At 39.0% G+C, this 14538-nt stretch overlaps 1 long non-coding RNA gene across 1 annotated transcript in view; it reads right to left on the bottom strand.

The window, feature by feature from the left end:
* The window catches only part of LOC140532910 (uncharacterized), an 82239-nt gene that overhangs the window by 30270 nt on the left and 37431 nt on the right, over positions 1-14538 (bottom strand). Inside the window, exon 3 of the long non-coding RNA XR_011976735.1 lies at positions 11920-12007. This is a non-coding gene — a long non-coding RNA (uncharacterized lncRNA). The remainder of the gene's footprint in view (positions 1-11919; positions 12008-14538) is intronic.

Genomic DNA, 14538 nt, shown 5'->3' with positions numbered 1-14538 from the left:
TCTAATCAATTGCCAAATCTTTTCATTTCTACTTCCACAAGTAGAAATGCATCCATTTCCTCCTCTTTGTTTATATGGTCTCTAACCTAACTCAAGCCTTCACTACCTCTCTCCTACATCAGTGCCATAGCAAAATAATTGACTTCCCTGACTTAAGTCTCTCTCCATTCTAATTGATCCTATATACAGCTATTAAAAAACAGACATGATTCTATCACTCTCATACTCAATAAATTCCAATGGCTCCCTATTGCCTGGAGGAGCACATATAAATTCTTCTATTTGGCTTTTAAAGCAGTGCAAAACCTGACCCCAGCGCAACCTTTCCAGATTTATTATTCATCACTGCTCTTCCTACATTATACAGTTCAATCAAAATGGTCTTATCATTATATGTATCACACTGTTTCCCATCTTGCCTTTGCGCTAGCTGACCTCCATGCCCGGAATGTGCTCCCTTCATACCTCCAACCCAAGTTCTCCCTCGCAAAATTATCTTATATACTATTTATATAACATTTCAATATACACATTGTCTCCACTAAGAAAAGTTAAATTCCTTAAGGTCAAGGAATATTTCATTTTTGTCCTTGCACTTCAGCTTCTAGTACAGTTTCTGGCACATGATAGGCATTATTATATGTTTTTTGATTGATTGTACTGCTTAGGACTTGAGAAAAGAGGGTATATTTCCAATTTTAAGTCTATAAGAACCTAGTTATTTCTCTGCCTATTTCTGATTGACTCTAGTATATCATTGCTGCTCAAGAGTTTTGCTATCCTTGTTATTCATGTTTTTCCTTTATTTTTATGCATTTCCTACATTTAAAATTAAGTAACCCTAAATCATGTTGTTTTACATATATGTATGAATATGAAAAATATATACATGTATGTCTACATACATACACACACACATACACAAGTTATCCCACACTGCTATCCCATACTGCCTCTAAATAATTTTTCTACCAAATAGAAAATGCACTGGAGGGCCTCTATTGTTTTTTTTTCTTTTAAATATGGATCATGATAAGGCCTTTTGACCCTTATCTGTTTTCCTTCTACTAAATCCCCTTAGGAAGTTTTCTACTCTTTAGAACTTGGGGTCAACAGAGATAAAGAGAAATAGGGAAAGAGAGAGAGAGAAAGAGAGAGAGAGAGAGAGAGAGAGAGAATGACAGAGAGAAAGGAACAGAGAAAGACAGAGACAGAGGGACAACATGAGAGACAGAAAGTATTATAAAGTGGGCACAGGTGGCCTGGAAATCCTTCAGAAACAGGTGTGTTCTTGTAGTCAATCACAATCCCATCATCCATCTAGCCCAAGACAGGACCACAATAACTATCTATCCTGACCAGACAGGACCACAATAGCTAGCCAATTGGAGGGTGGCATGACCAGAATGTTTAACCACCAAATCATAGATGGGACCTCTCCTCCATTACCTAATCCCTTAACAAACTCCTGTCTTTTTAATATTAATCATATTCCTATATTCTATGTAAATTTCTGTTATGTAAACCTTCAGTGTATCCTGAAATAAGCAATGTCTCATTCTCCCACACTGACAGCTTTTAAGATATTGGGAAAGAATTGGAGAGAAGGATTTAATTCAACTAAGTTCTGTTAAACTGGGACATAAAACTGTCACCCTTCACTATTGACAGTTTCTAAATGACTAAGTGCCTCTCCTCTCCCCTCCAAAAAACTGGCTGTAAATACATTCAAATAACATAAATTTATAAATCAAGCTTTTTCCTCTTTAAGTCTTTTTACATGACTGAGCAACCTCATTCTCCATTAATACATATTTACAGGATCACAAATTTAGAGCTGGAAAGGACCTTAGAAGACATTTAGTTCAATCTCTTGATTTTTACAGCTTAGAAAAATAAGACCTGAGAGAAGGGCCCAGGAAGGGACTTGCCCCCAGGACATCCAGGGAGAGCAGCAGAGCTGAGTTCTGAACCCAAGCTCTCTGACTCTGGGCCGCAGTATGGTTTTTATTATACCACTTCCCATCCTCTTTCTTTATAACACTTTGAGACCTAAGTCATCACTGACAATGTGCTATAAGTTACTTACACTCATAATGCAATTGCAATTTCATTGCAATTTTGAACTGTAATTTTGATTCTTTTTATATTATGGACTTTTAGAGTTGACAGGCAAATAGCAGCATGAAAATATGTGTTAAAAAGATGCACTTTTTACCAATTCAAAGTTCCACTGTAGCAATGAGCAGTTTAGGATTATTGAAAGAGCTATATAATTTTCAAAATGTAATTCATCCCAAGCTGCTCATCCTATTCAATTCTGGGCTAGTTCAATGTCCATCTGTCCCCCATCCAAAGTCTATTGTAATTAGTTGACAACCCCAATGGATTGTTCATTTAACATATTATCATCTGAACAATATGATACATTTTTTTTCTCGTGTAGATGGTTGGTCAATCACTCTGACTGGCCATGGATCTCATTAATGAAGCCCTATAGTGTTCCAAGGCTTGGTGCCACAAGCAAAATGTCATCCACAAATAAAAGTATCTATATAACCTTCCTATGGCCAGGGATTCTTCATCTATTTAGATTTTGTGCGGGATTTGTCATGTAACTGGCAAAAACCATCAGTAAGCATATTTCCCTGCTTTATGCATTGCTTGATTCTGATGTCCAGAGGATCATAGAAAGAGGATCATGTTACTCCTCCTGTCCAGATTCCCAAGTGGTAGATAGCTATGGTTACAGTTGAAATAAGATGTTTCACTCTCCTCCATCACTTCTTTGCGGTAGTAACACCTTCCCTTGGCACACACATTGTCCAAGTCCCCAAGCACCCAATGCTCTCTTTCTGCTTGGCCTTCTGAAGGAAAAAGCAACCTGAAAAACTAATTATCCTGCTAGTGTTCATGGTAGTACTACATGCAAGCCTCTCATCTTTAAAAGAAGCTGTCTATGGCTTCTTTAATATTAACCTATCTTCTTGGGCTAGTGCTCCTCAGATTGCAAGATGAAAACTTTGATTTCAGAACTGGCCTGTTTCCTATAAGGAAACACTATTCCCAATAATCATCAAGCTAGTCAAGAAAAAGGTACCATTTTTCCCCAGCTGTAAAGGGGAGTTGAGGAGCAGCCTGCACAAAATCCTAGCAAGGGGGAAGTCATTTTGCTAGACCAGGCATGGGGAACATGCATCCTTGAGGCCACATGTGGCCCTCTAGGTCCCTGGGTACGGCCCTGTAATGCTAATGAGATTAAAAATCTTCCTCACCTATTAACGGGCCTTGATTAGGGGAGACCCACACCTTTTGTTAATTTCTAATAAGGCACTAGTTCTCAAGAGTTATGATGCCCCTGGCTCTGAAACGCATATAAATACTCTGAGGTGAGGTTTTACTTCCAGACTTACTCTTTGGAAGTGTTTGTTTGGCCAGACAAGACTCTGGGCAGCCTCTAAGGCAGCCCACCCCGTCCCCCACCTCCTCCTTGGCTTTGAAAACCCAGATGTCAGTGCTTCTCTATCTGGTAACTATGTATGTATGGTCAGACAGTTATCTGTCTATTGATCTGTGGTATATGTATTCTTTACTGTCAGATAGTTGGAAGCCCTGTCTGTCCATTTTTATTTCTCTGTATTTTCTCTGAAGGTGAGGGTGCTGATATTTTTCCCCTGAACTAAGTGAATGATATATATGCTTGATTAAAATGATTGTTGACCCCTCAAAAGTTGTTTTCCTTTTAGAAAAGCAGATCTAAGAACCTGTGATAGCAGGCCCTCCTGTGTATGTCGGGGTCCTTGCTTTTACAGGCCCTTTCACTGAGTCCAGGTTTTATAGAACAAATCCTTTTATGTGAAGTTTAGATTCAGTCAAAGGGCTGCACTTGAGGACCTAGAGGGCCACAGGTTCCCCACCCCTGTGCTAGATTCTTACATATGATACAGGTAAACTGGAAGAAGTATGAAGAAATAAGGACCATCATCAAAAAACTTACAGTTTCTTTTTAATTGGACAGAGAACTGCTTGGATGCGCTGCTCTCCCTTTTGCCCTCCCTCTTTATCTTCTCTTTTCCATCTTTCCATTCCCTCAATTCCTCCCATTCTCCCCACCCCTTTCCACTATCAACAGGCCCTGATAATAATGGAGTCCTAATAGAGCTACCCCTCCCCCCAATAGTCTCACTTCATTACAGGCCCATTGTACCTACCTAGCCCCAACTCCTACCCCCCCAATGTCCTAATTTCTTCATACATGCCTCACTGTTCACTAGAACAACAGGTCAGCCCCTGCAACTCAGTTCTCACAGAAATAGCAGTTGTGGGAACCCAGCCACTGCCTCTACCCAACCATGACCCCCAGACCCATTCCCACAGAAACAGGTATGTTCTTATAGTCAGTCACAATCACATTATCCGTCTATCCCAAGACAGGACCACAATAACTATCTATCCTGACCAGACAGGACCATAATAGCTAATTGAAGGGTGTTATGACCAGAATGTTTAACCACCAAACCATAGATGGGACCCCTCCTCCATTACCTAATCCCTTAACAAACTCCTCCTGCCTTTTTAATATTAATCATATTCCTATATTCTATGTAAATTTCTGATATGTAATTGCATCTTCACCCTATAAAAATCCTTCATGCTCTCTCTGAGGTTGCTGGTTCCTCTTGGAACTTAGCCCACTTCATGAGAGATGTCAATCCCAATAAATGCCTCTACTTAGATTAGAGGTGGTCTAACTGAATTCTTTGACACAGTTCTATCACAACACATCATGAAACCTCAACAGTTTTTGGAGTTTCTGGGTTTAAGCCTCAACAATAAGACTTGCAAATGGATATGTGGAAATAAATTTCCCTTCACACATCCAGAAAAGTCTCTCTTCCTTCTTGGGATACTTTGATGTAGATAAGGACATGAACGGGAAGCCATCATTGTTCCATTTTTATTTGAGAAGAGGCTGTCTAACCTGAAGCATGGATTTCTTGGATGTCAGCTGCAGTGAGTCAGAGTGTTGGAGCACATAGTATAAAGGTTAGGTCTCTGCAGTCCCAAACTAAATACTAGCAAGTTCCCTGCTAAGTTTATTTAAAGTTTTCAGTTTGTGGCTAATGATAGTATCAATCAGACCTCTTCACTACTGACTTCCTCACCCTGAGAGCCCCAAGCGATCTGCCCCTGTGTTCCTTTCTTGCTGCTGCTGCAAGGGTTGTTTATTTAAGGGTATGGGGGGGGGGGGTGTTAAGATAGAGTGGAAGATGGGAAGACTAAAGGCAAATCTTCTCATCTTAAAAAATAAATAAAAACAACAGATCTGCTCCATATCTCAAATGTCTTCCAAATAAGGAATTAATACCATCTGGTAGCCAATTATATTGGTAGTTGGAAGAAATTGCTTTTGGGTAAATGAGAATGGTCATACTGCTAGCTGGCAACAATCAATGACAGCTAGAATACAAGAGAAAGAGACTCTGGGAGCCCTTTTGTGCTGGAAGGAATCCACCCTATGACTAAAGTTTAAATCATGATGAATGTTTGCATTAACAGGTTCATATCTCTCCATGGAATCACTGAATTTCAAAGTTAGAAGAGTCAGAGGTCATCTATTCTAATACACACTGGAATAAAAATCCATTCTATACTATCAGCAAGGTTCATCTAGCCTCTACTTGAAAACTACTAGTGAAAGGAGGACTTGATAGCTTTAGAAGCATCCCTTTCCAGCTTGGGACAGCACAGACTGCTAATACATGTTTTCTGTATGTCAAGTCAATGTCTACTTTTTTACAACATTATCTATTGTGTCTAATTCTCACCTGTGTATCCAAGCAGATAAAACCTAATCGCTCTCCAGGCAATTGCCCTCTAAATATTTGAAGAGTTCTAATGTCCCACGCCTAATTTTTCTCTTCTCCAGGCTAAATACCCTTAGTTCTATCAGCTGATTCTGACATGGTATGGTCAAGTCCCTTTGTCATTTACTCAGCCTCCTTTGCCTTTCTCCTGCTATCAACATGCTTCCTAAGATGTGGTGCCCAGAACTGAACAGGACATTCCAAAAGTAGTCTATTATATTGGGGCATGTGCTGGGAAAATTGGTAACGTGGTCAACTCCAAGTACAACCATCAAGAAACAGAACTGTGAAATAAGCAAAAGCTGTCCTTGGCAACTTTTCCTTTCTAGTGAATACCATCGATGGTTTTATACTTATAGCTTTGTAATTATGGACTACAAACAACACTCTGACAGACATTTTAATGACATAATAGCTAGTTACATTCAAATTCTTTAAAAGTGGCAAACTTCTTGCCAGCCCTCTGAATTCATATAAACTAAATACATGACCACACATTGCACTGATAAATATCTTCACCTTAGAGTTTGTTGTAAAGTTGACTTTTAAATTAGATTGACAGTTTAAGAGAATAGTTTTTAATTTGGCTTTTAAAAACAAGATTCAAATTCAAGAATAAGACAAAGTGTCATTTTGGAATCTAAAGCCACTAATATGTGCTCTTCTCATCCCTAAATTACCATTATGAAGTTTCTTCAAGCTTTTACTAGCAGCTAAGCACCTCCATATCCCTATGTGCTACAAAATTTTAAAATACATTCCTCAATTGATAAGTGGTCAAAGGATACGAACAGGCAGTTTTCAGAGGAAGAAATTAAAGACACCTATAGTCATATTAAAAAATGCTCTAAATCACTATTGATTAGAGAGATGCAAATCAAGACAGCTCTGAGATGCCACATCATACATATCAGATTGGCTAACATGCCAAAGCAGAAAGATGATAAATGTTGGAGAAGATGTGGAAAAGTTGGAACACTAATTCATTGCTGGTGGAGCTATGAGCTGATCCAACCATTCTGGAGAGCAATTTGGAACTATGCCCAAAGGGCTACAAAAATGTGCATACCCTTTGACCCAGCAATATCCCTTCTAGGACTGTATCCCAAAAAAGATCATAAAAATGGGAAAGGGTCCCACATGTAAAAAAAAAATATTTATAGCAGCACTCATTGTGGTGGCCAAAAACTGGAAATCAAGGGGATGCCCATCAGCTGGGGAATGGCTGAATAAATTATGGTATATGAATGTAATGGAATACTATTGTGCTATAAGAAATGATGAACAGGAAGACTTCAGAGAGGCCTGGAAAGACTTATATGAATTGATGATGAGTAAAAGGAGCAGAACCAGAAGAACTTCGTACACAGCAACAACCACAGTGGATAAGGATTTTTTCTGGTAGACTTAGAACTTCATTGCAATGCAAGGACTTAAAAAATGGTCTTTTAAGGCAAAATGCCTTCCACATCCAGAGAAAGAGCTATGGAATTCAATCCTAGAATTTCTTTTGTATTCCATTTTGGTTTGTTTTATGATTTCTCCCATTCATTTTAATTCTTCTATGCAACATGACTAAGGTGAGGGCGTATTTAGTGGGAATGTATGTGTAGAATCTATATAGAATTGTATGCCATCTCGCGGAGAGAAGGGGAATGTAGGAAGAAAGGAGGAGGAGGGAGGGAAAAAAAGTCTAGATTATGTGGAAGTGATTGTGGAGCACTGAAAATAAAATAATTTTTAAAGAGATTTAAAAAAATTAAAAAATAAATTTCAAAATATATCCACAACAAGTAGCATGAGATTATAAACAGCTTCAGGGTCACAGTCAAGGTCACAAGGTCACTCTTGTACCCTACATACTTCCTAGTTCAGAGCTTTCAATATATTAAATATTTAATAAATATTTGTTGAATAACAAGAAGGAAGAAATGGATACGTGAGAAATGTTTGAAACATTTAATCCCATGCCAAAGTCTCTACTCCATCTTCAGCGGAAAGTGATATTCCTAAAATAACCTAAGAATATTCTGTTACACCCCTTTATCTCTCTAGCTATGTATTCACTAGGGATTGAAATGAGCATTTCCCAATAAACATTCTAAGGTCATCATTACTATCAGTACTAACAAACTAACAAACATCATTACTAACAAACATTTGGTGATCAGTTATATATGGGGCTCTACACTAAATTGGGGGAAGGAGAACTTCTAAATCTAGATAGGAAGATAAGTTTAGGGTGGGGGGAAAGATCAGAAATAGTTTAAAATACCATATATCAAGTTCTAAATGGGTGTTTTAGTCAGTGCTCTAGAGTTCCAAAGAAAAAACGATCCCAAAATATGGAATGATTGGGAAAAAATTCTTGAAAAATGTGGGATAAAAGCTAGGCATAGAACTTAGACAAGTTAAGAAATTCTGAAAGGGCAGGTCAATCAGGAAGGATGGGGCTGCAAAGAAAGTCGCATAGGGTAAAATACAAATAATAGGGGTTCAGGGAAGACTGGGTACACCATAGACCATTTGAGCTGAAATGGAATGTTTTAGTTGGGGAATAATGGGAGACAGACTGAGAGATTAATTGGAATCAAGTTGTAGAAGGTATTACTGATGAGACCCCCACAAAGCCTGGAGCACCAGGGCAGGTCACCTAGAATGAATTCATGGACTCAAGCATTCTCGAAGTCAAGATAAAGATTTATTACACTTTTCAGTGGGCAAGAGTTCTTAGGGAACTTGCAACTTTAAAGGGGTACAGGTAAAGTTTACATAGGATATTCTATAGTAAACCATGTGCCAAATATGCTACCTAGGTGATTCAGGGTGGGATTAGTGAGTGGTTAATTCTTACAGGAACATGTACTTTTGGTATCTACTACACAGGTATTTTACCCAGAGTTCATAAGGAAATATCCCAAGGGGGGTGGGGTGCTACATGGAGGTGTGGTTTTGGCCTGAAATGTCACTAAGTCAACTAATGGTCCAGGCTGACTAAGGAATACCAGGCTGCTCTCATCAATGTCTTGTTAGACAAGATAAATGTAAGGGAGGTATATGTATGCCTAAGTCTAGGATACCTGTGATTGGTCAGTGAGCAGTAAATGTCATTATGACCCAGTACGCAGCTTGTTCAGCCAGTACACAGCTAGTTCAGACTAGTAAGTTCTATAGGTGCAGCTGGCTACTGTATCAGGAAGGGAGATAACAGTTATTGGGGCAAGCTGTGTCCTTGGGCTCAGGAAACACTGCCTGGGATGGTGTTTTGAGGTTAGGGAGAAATGTGATTTTTAAAGAGAAATGTGATTTTAGAATTGGGGTCCGAGCACATGCACCCAAGCACTTCATCATTACATTTTTATCTATATTTTCATGTAACAACCCATCACCCCACTTAGACTATAAACTCCCTAGGAACACGAACCATATACATTATACCTCTCCATCATCTAGCATAGTGTCTTATACCAGCTTATCCAAGGTGGAATATGAAAGGGTGAAACTAAAAAGCCCCATGAACATAGCAATGGGGAGTCACTGAAAGCTTTCAAGGGATGATTTGAGCAAGCCAGAGTTTGGGGATTATTAACTTGGTAGTGAAGTAGAAGAGGTGTAGGAAGAACAAAAGCATAGAATCGAGGAGACAAGAAAAGGTTATAATTAAGAAACCATGATAATTATCAAGGGATGATGTGATGAAGAGGGATTTAGGAATGAGATAAATCTAGGCTCATGGCATTGGCAATAAGAACAGCAAATACTTAAAACAGTGCAGAATCAGAAGTCTGGAGACCTGGATTCCAAACCCATCTATATGAATAATTAGCACTTGGACAATTACTTATGTTCTTTGAGTGTTAGACTCAGTCATCCCTAATGTCCTTCCAATTCTAACCATGAGTTCTATAACTAGAAGTCATAACTAGCTGTGTTCAGGGTCTGATAGGACAGATTGAAAGGACTGAATTTATAATAATTCTGTCCTGAAAAGTATAGCTATCAAACATATAAATTCTGACCCCAGTTAGAGTGAAAGGCAGAGGAAAGCAAAGGAAGAAACGAGAAGGGAGAGAAGAGGAGAAGGGAAAGGAGAGAGGTGATGTAAAAGGAAGGGGAAAGATGATGGATCAATACTCTCAAAGATACAGTGGGAAGAGGGGCTCCAGAGTTTAGGCTGAGAGATCAGTCTCTTTCCTTTAAGAAAGTAAAGAAAAAAGAATGCTTTAAAAATGAAGAGGAAGCCAGAAAAATTTTGGAAAATAACCTATGAAATATTGTTCCAAATGTTGCAGTAAAGACAAACTGTGCTGCTTTATTTTTTTTTTTAATCTTTAAGGGTTTTCCCAGGGTTACTCATTTTCCTACTCAAACTCACTATGACTGGAAAAAAGCAAACCCACTTTTTTTCTCACTTGCTAAACAAAAGCTATTAGGTCTGGAATTATATTAATTTGGTTTGTCCGAGTGCTGTGGAGACATTTGCAAACTCCCACTGTGAAAGCCTTTCTAAATATTAGCAAAACAATAGGTAGCAACAAAAATGCCTGTTGAGCATTAGGGAAGTGTGTTACTAAAAAAGCAAGGCAAAGTCAGCTGGGGGTCTGAAGACATTACCCTGGTGCTGATTTTATTTTATTTGGAAAGCTGAGAATGAGAACATTTGCCTGCACACCCTGAATGGGATGCTAATCTTTTGATGATCTTAGAGTGAGAGCAGCATCTTAGTGTTTGCTTCATGTCTTTGCAGTTAGCATTTAATATGTAGCTAGAAATAGGGAGTACACCTCGGTTTTAGTGTGAGCGAGTGGCACTAGAAATAAGGGGAGGAAGATGTGGAGAAGAGAGTAGGTCACAAAGGGTACTGAATATGAGCAAAGGGTCATAATTTTCAAGCTGGGATAGAGTTTAGCCCAGCTCATCTTACCCGTGAAGAAATGGATACCATGAGATTTAAAGGGACTCATCAAATATCACTTAGAAGTCTCAAGGTTTAAATGTGGGTTCTCTTCCTCCATAGTCAAAACTCTTTTCCCTACATTATGGTGCCTATCATAATGTGGTCACTCTGTTGGCAATTTTGCTGGCCTTTTTTCTTTGTTATGTTGAGAAAATTACTAGGAGCTATAAACGTATGGGGAAAACATAAGGAATCACTAAACAAAATTAAATAAGCCACACAAATAAATAATGACTACAGGTCACCAGGTAAGGAGAAGAAGGAGGAAGAGGAGAAGGAGGAGTGGAAGGAGAAGAAGAAGGAGGAGAAGGAAGAAAAGGAGGAGGAGCAGAAGAAGAAGAAAAAGGAGGAAGAGAAGAAGAAAAAAAGGAGAAAGAGGAGGAATAGGAGAAAGAGGAGGAGAAGAAGGAGAAGAAGAAGAAGGAAGAGGAGAAGGAGGAGCACTGTAAGTATCTTACAGGTAGGGGCAAGAGAAGGCCAAGTGATGCCTATACTCCTTCTATCCAGTAGGAGAAGAAGAAATAGCATTTATATAGCATTTATTGTGTACCAGGCACTATGTTAAACATTGACAATTATGATTTCATTTGATACTCTGAACCACCCTGCAAGGCTGATACTATTATTATCCCCATTTTACAGAAGAGGAAATTGAGGCCAACAGAGGTAAAGTGACCTGCCCAGGATCACACAACTAGTAAATGTCTAAGGCTGGATTTGAACTCAGGTCTTCTTGACTCCAGGCCCAGCACTCTACCCACAACACTAACCTCGCTGCCTCGACATATATTTGGTAATGGCAGGAGAGGCAGTCCAGTAGTATGGCATTTAATGGACAGGCTCTGAATCTAGAGTCAGGACCTCTGTTCACATCCCAGTTCTGCTGACAAGCAGTGTGTAGTCACAATGATGCTGATCTTGATGTCAAGAAAATTAAGGTTTGGATCCTGCCTCTGATGCTTATGAGCTCTGTGACCAGGAACAAGTCATTCAATCTTTCTACGCCTCAGTTTCCTCCTAAGTAAAATGAAGACAGAGCAGATAGGTAGGTGGTGCAGTGGATAGAGTACTGGACCTACAGTCAGGAAGACTCACCTTTCTGATTTCAAATCTGGCCTCAGGTACTCATTAGCTGTGTGACCCTGGGCAAGTCACTTAACCCTGCTTGCTTCAGTTTAACCATCTGTAAAAATGAGGAGGAGAAGGAAATGGTAAGCTACTGTAGTATCTTTGCCAAGAAAACCCCAAATGGGATCACGAAGGGTCAGACTTGACTGAAATGACAGAATAACCACAAAAAAGGAGATAATGGCAGCATCTCCCACAGTTATTATGAGGATCAAGAGACAATACATATGAAGTATTACATGAATGTGGCTCATTCCTGGTTTGATTCAAGAAAATAAATCTAGGTCCCTGTCTTGTTGACTAGGGTTGGTTTTCACACAGAATCCGCAACGTCCCTAGGGTCTTGCCTCTGACCAGGGGATTTAAAAGAATTTACAGGTAGGAGAAGCAGGAAACCAGTGTGAGCAAGCAAACAAGGAGAAGCCTCTGTAAGACAGTAGAGAGGAGGGAGGACTCATGGAGAGAGGACAGCAGGGGGGATTAGCCAGCACAAGGAACTCAGTCCTTCCTAACTGGGGGTGATGGGATGATCCAAGGACAGACTATGCCCTCAGCTCAATCTGTGCCACTGATTGAGCACTGGCCAGCAATATTGATGGTGACACATGCTTTCCCCTTTGCCTTCCCTCCTTCTAGGGAGAGAGCTAAATAGATTGTACACTATCTATTCCCTTTTGACTCCCTCTGGGCTCATCATTGTTCTAAATGAGCAATTTTCCTCTTAAGTCATTAATTAAAAAAAAAAAAACTGTTGATCAGCATAAAGTCAAACTGCCTGTTTTATTTTTACGGGACTCAGTTATGTACTGATAAAAATAATAACAGCAATATTGTGATAATTAATATTTATATAGAGTTTTAAGGTTCATAAATCACTTTATCTATCCTCTCCTTGGAACCCCACAATAACTCTGGATTATCCTCATTTTGCAGAAGAGGAAAATGAGTCTAACTAACTGGCGATGAGTCACTGAACTAATAAGAATCTGAGGTAGCATCTGAACTCAGGCCTTCCTGACTTAAATCCAACACTCTACTCATTGCATGAGATTAGGAAGAAAAAGAGAATTTCTCTTTTTTGATAGGTGAGATTTCAGTCCAGACCAAAATTGGAAAAGAACTGAACCTAGGGGTTCAGACCTACGTATTTAGCAGAGTTGATACTTATTAGGTGAATGCCCTAAAAGAAATAGTGGAAGCCATCATGAGAAAGCCTAAGCTCAGACAAGAGAATTGAGATTCAGATGAATGAAGGAATTTTCTCACCATCCCACGGCCTATGACTCCATCTGTACCCAGTTATCCTTTCTACCCCGCTTCTTGTACTTGAAAAACATCGTTTTGTTTTGTTTTTTCCTGTGTTGTACAATGGATAGAGTGCTGGACCTGGAGTCAGGAAGATGTGAGTTTAAAGGCTGCTTCAGATACTCACTAGCTGTGTGACCCTGGACAAATCACTTAACTTATGTTTTCCTCAGTTTCCTTATCTATAAGATGGAGATAATAATAGCACCTAACTTATAGAGCTGATGTGATTGTAACACATTAGACAAAGCCTAGAAATATAAATGCTATGTGTGAGTTAGTAATTATTATTAATAGCCATCTACACTAGTTTTAGAGCATGACTTTGCTACCTAGACTCTTTTTCACAAGCTACACAGATATGTAATACACACATACACACACACACACACACACACACACACACACTACCACCACCACTACCACCATCATCACCACCACCACCACCAACAGAACATAGGAGCTAATTCTTTTGATCACAGTTCTCATGAAATAAAACTTGCGCGATAAACAGCTTAAAGATGAATGTCTGGGTCCATTTTTGTAGTTTTTACACAAGTGTTGATTTGAATATGTACTTTGCAATGCTGGCAACCAACCACCCAGAATATTTTGCACTCAGCATTTTCAAATTCACTACAGGGTATAATTTAGAACAAGTTATATAGATCTGAGTATGAAATTACCATTGCTCTTTGGGGATCAAGAGTTTATTTGTTAACTGGAAATTAAAATAGAAGCTGAATCATAATTTCTTGGAGGCAAAACAATCTTTACAATTTGTAGAATTTACAAAGATTTGTAACTTTATGGAGTCATTTTTAGTGGGGATTTAATAACCAAAAGTTAGAATAAGAAATGGAACAAAGTAAAACCTTCTTTCTTTGCCAAACATATTGCAGTGTTATGTATTTTTTTTAAAACCTCTGATCATTTGTCATCCAGCCTGGTTTCCTACCATAGCCAACATGTTTAATGGCCAACTGCAAATGCTGCTTGACTTATCAGGGAATAATTATATATAATTCATGCCCCTAGAGGTAAACAAGGCATGCTTTTATTGCTTCCTTTCGTGCTAGGAAAAGATGGTAAAATACAAATCTGGTATTTCCTGACAGCTGCCCTTCTGACCTAAATTACACAATCCTGATCTTGTCCCAGCCTACTGGCCAAAAAAGAGCCAAAGAAACCAGTGATGGGAAGCCAAGCAATCCCATGAGACTCATTAGTGAAAACAGTACTAAATTAGGTAGCAACATAAAAAATAACATGGTTTTTGAA

Source organism: Notamacropus eugenii, chromosome 3, assembly GCF_028372415.1.
Source record: "Notamacropus eugenii isolate mMacEug1 chromosome 3, mMacEug1.pri_v2, whole genome shotgun sequence".
Taxonomy (NCBI): Eukaryota; Metazoa; Chordata; class Mammalia; order Diprotodontia; family Macropodidae; genus Notamacropus; species Notamacropus eugenii.
The sequence above is the reverse complement of the archived record's forward strand: the minus strand, read 5'-3'. Positions and strand labels throughout refer to the sequence as shown.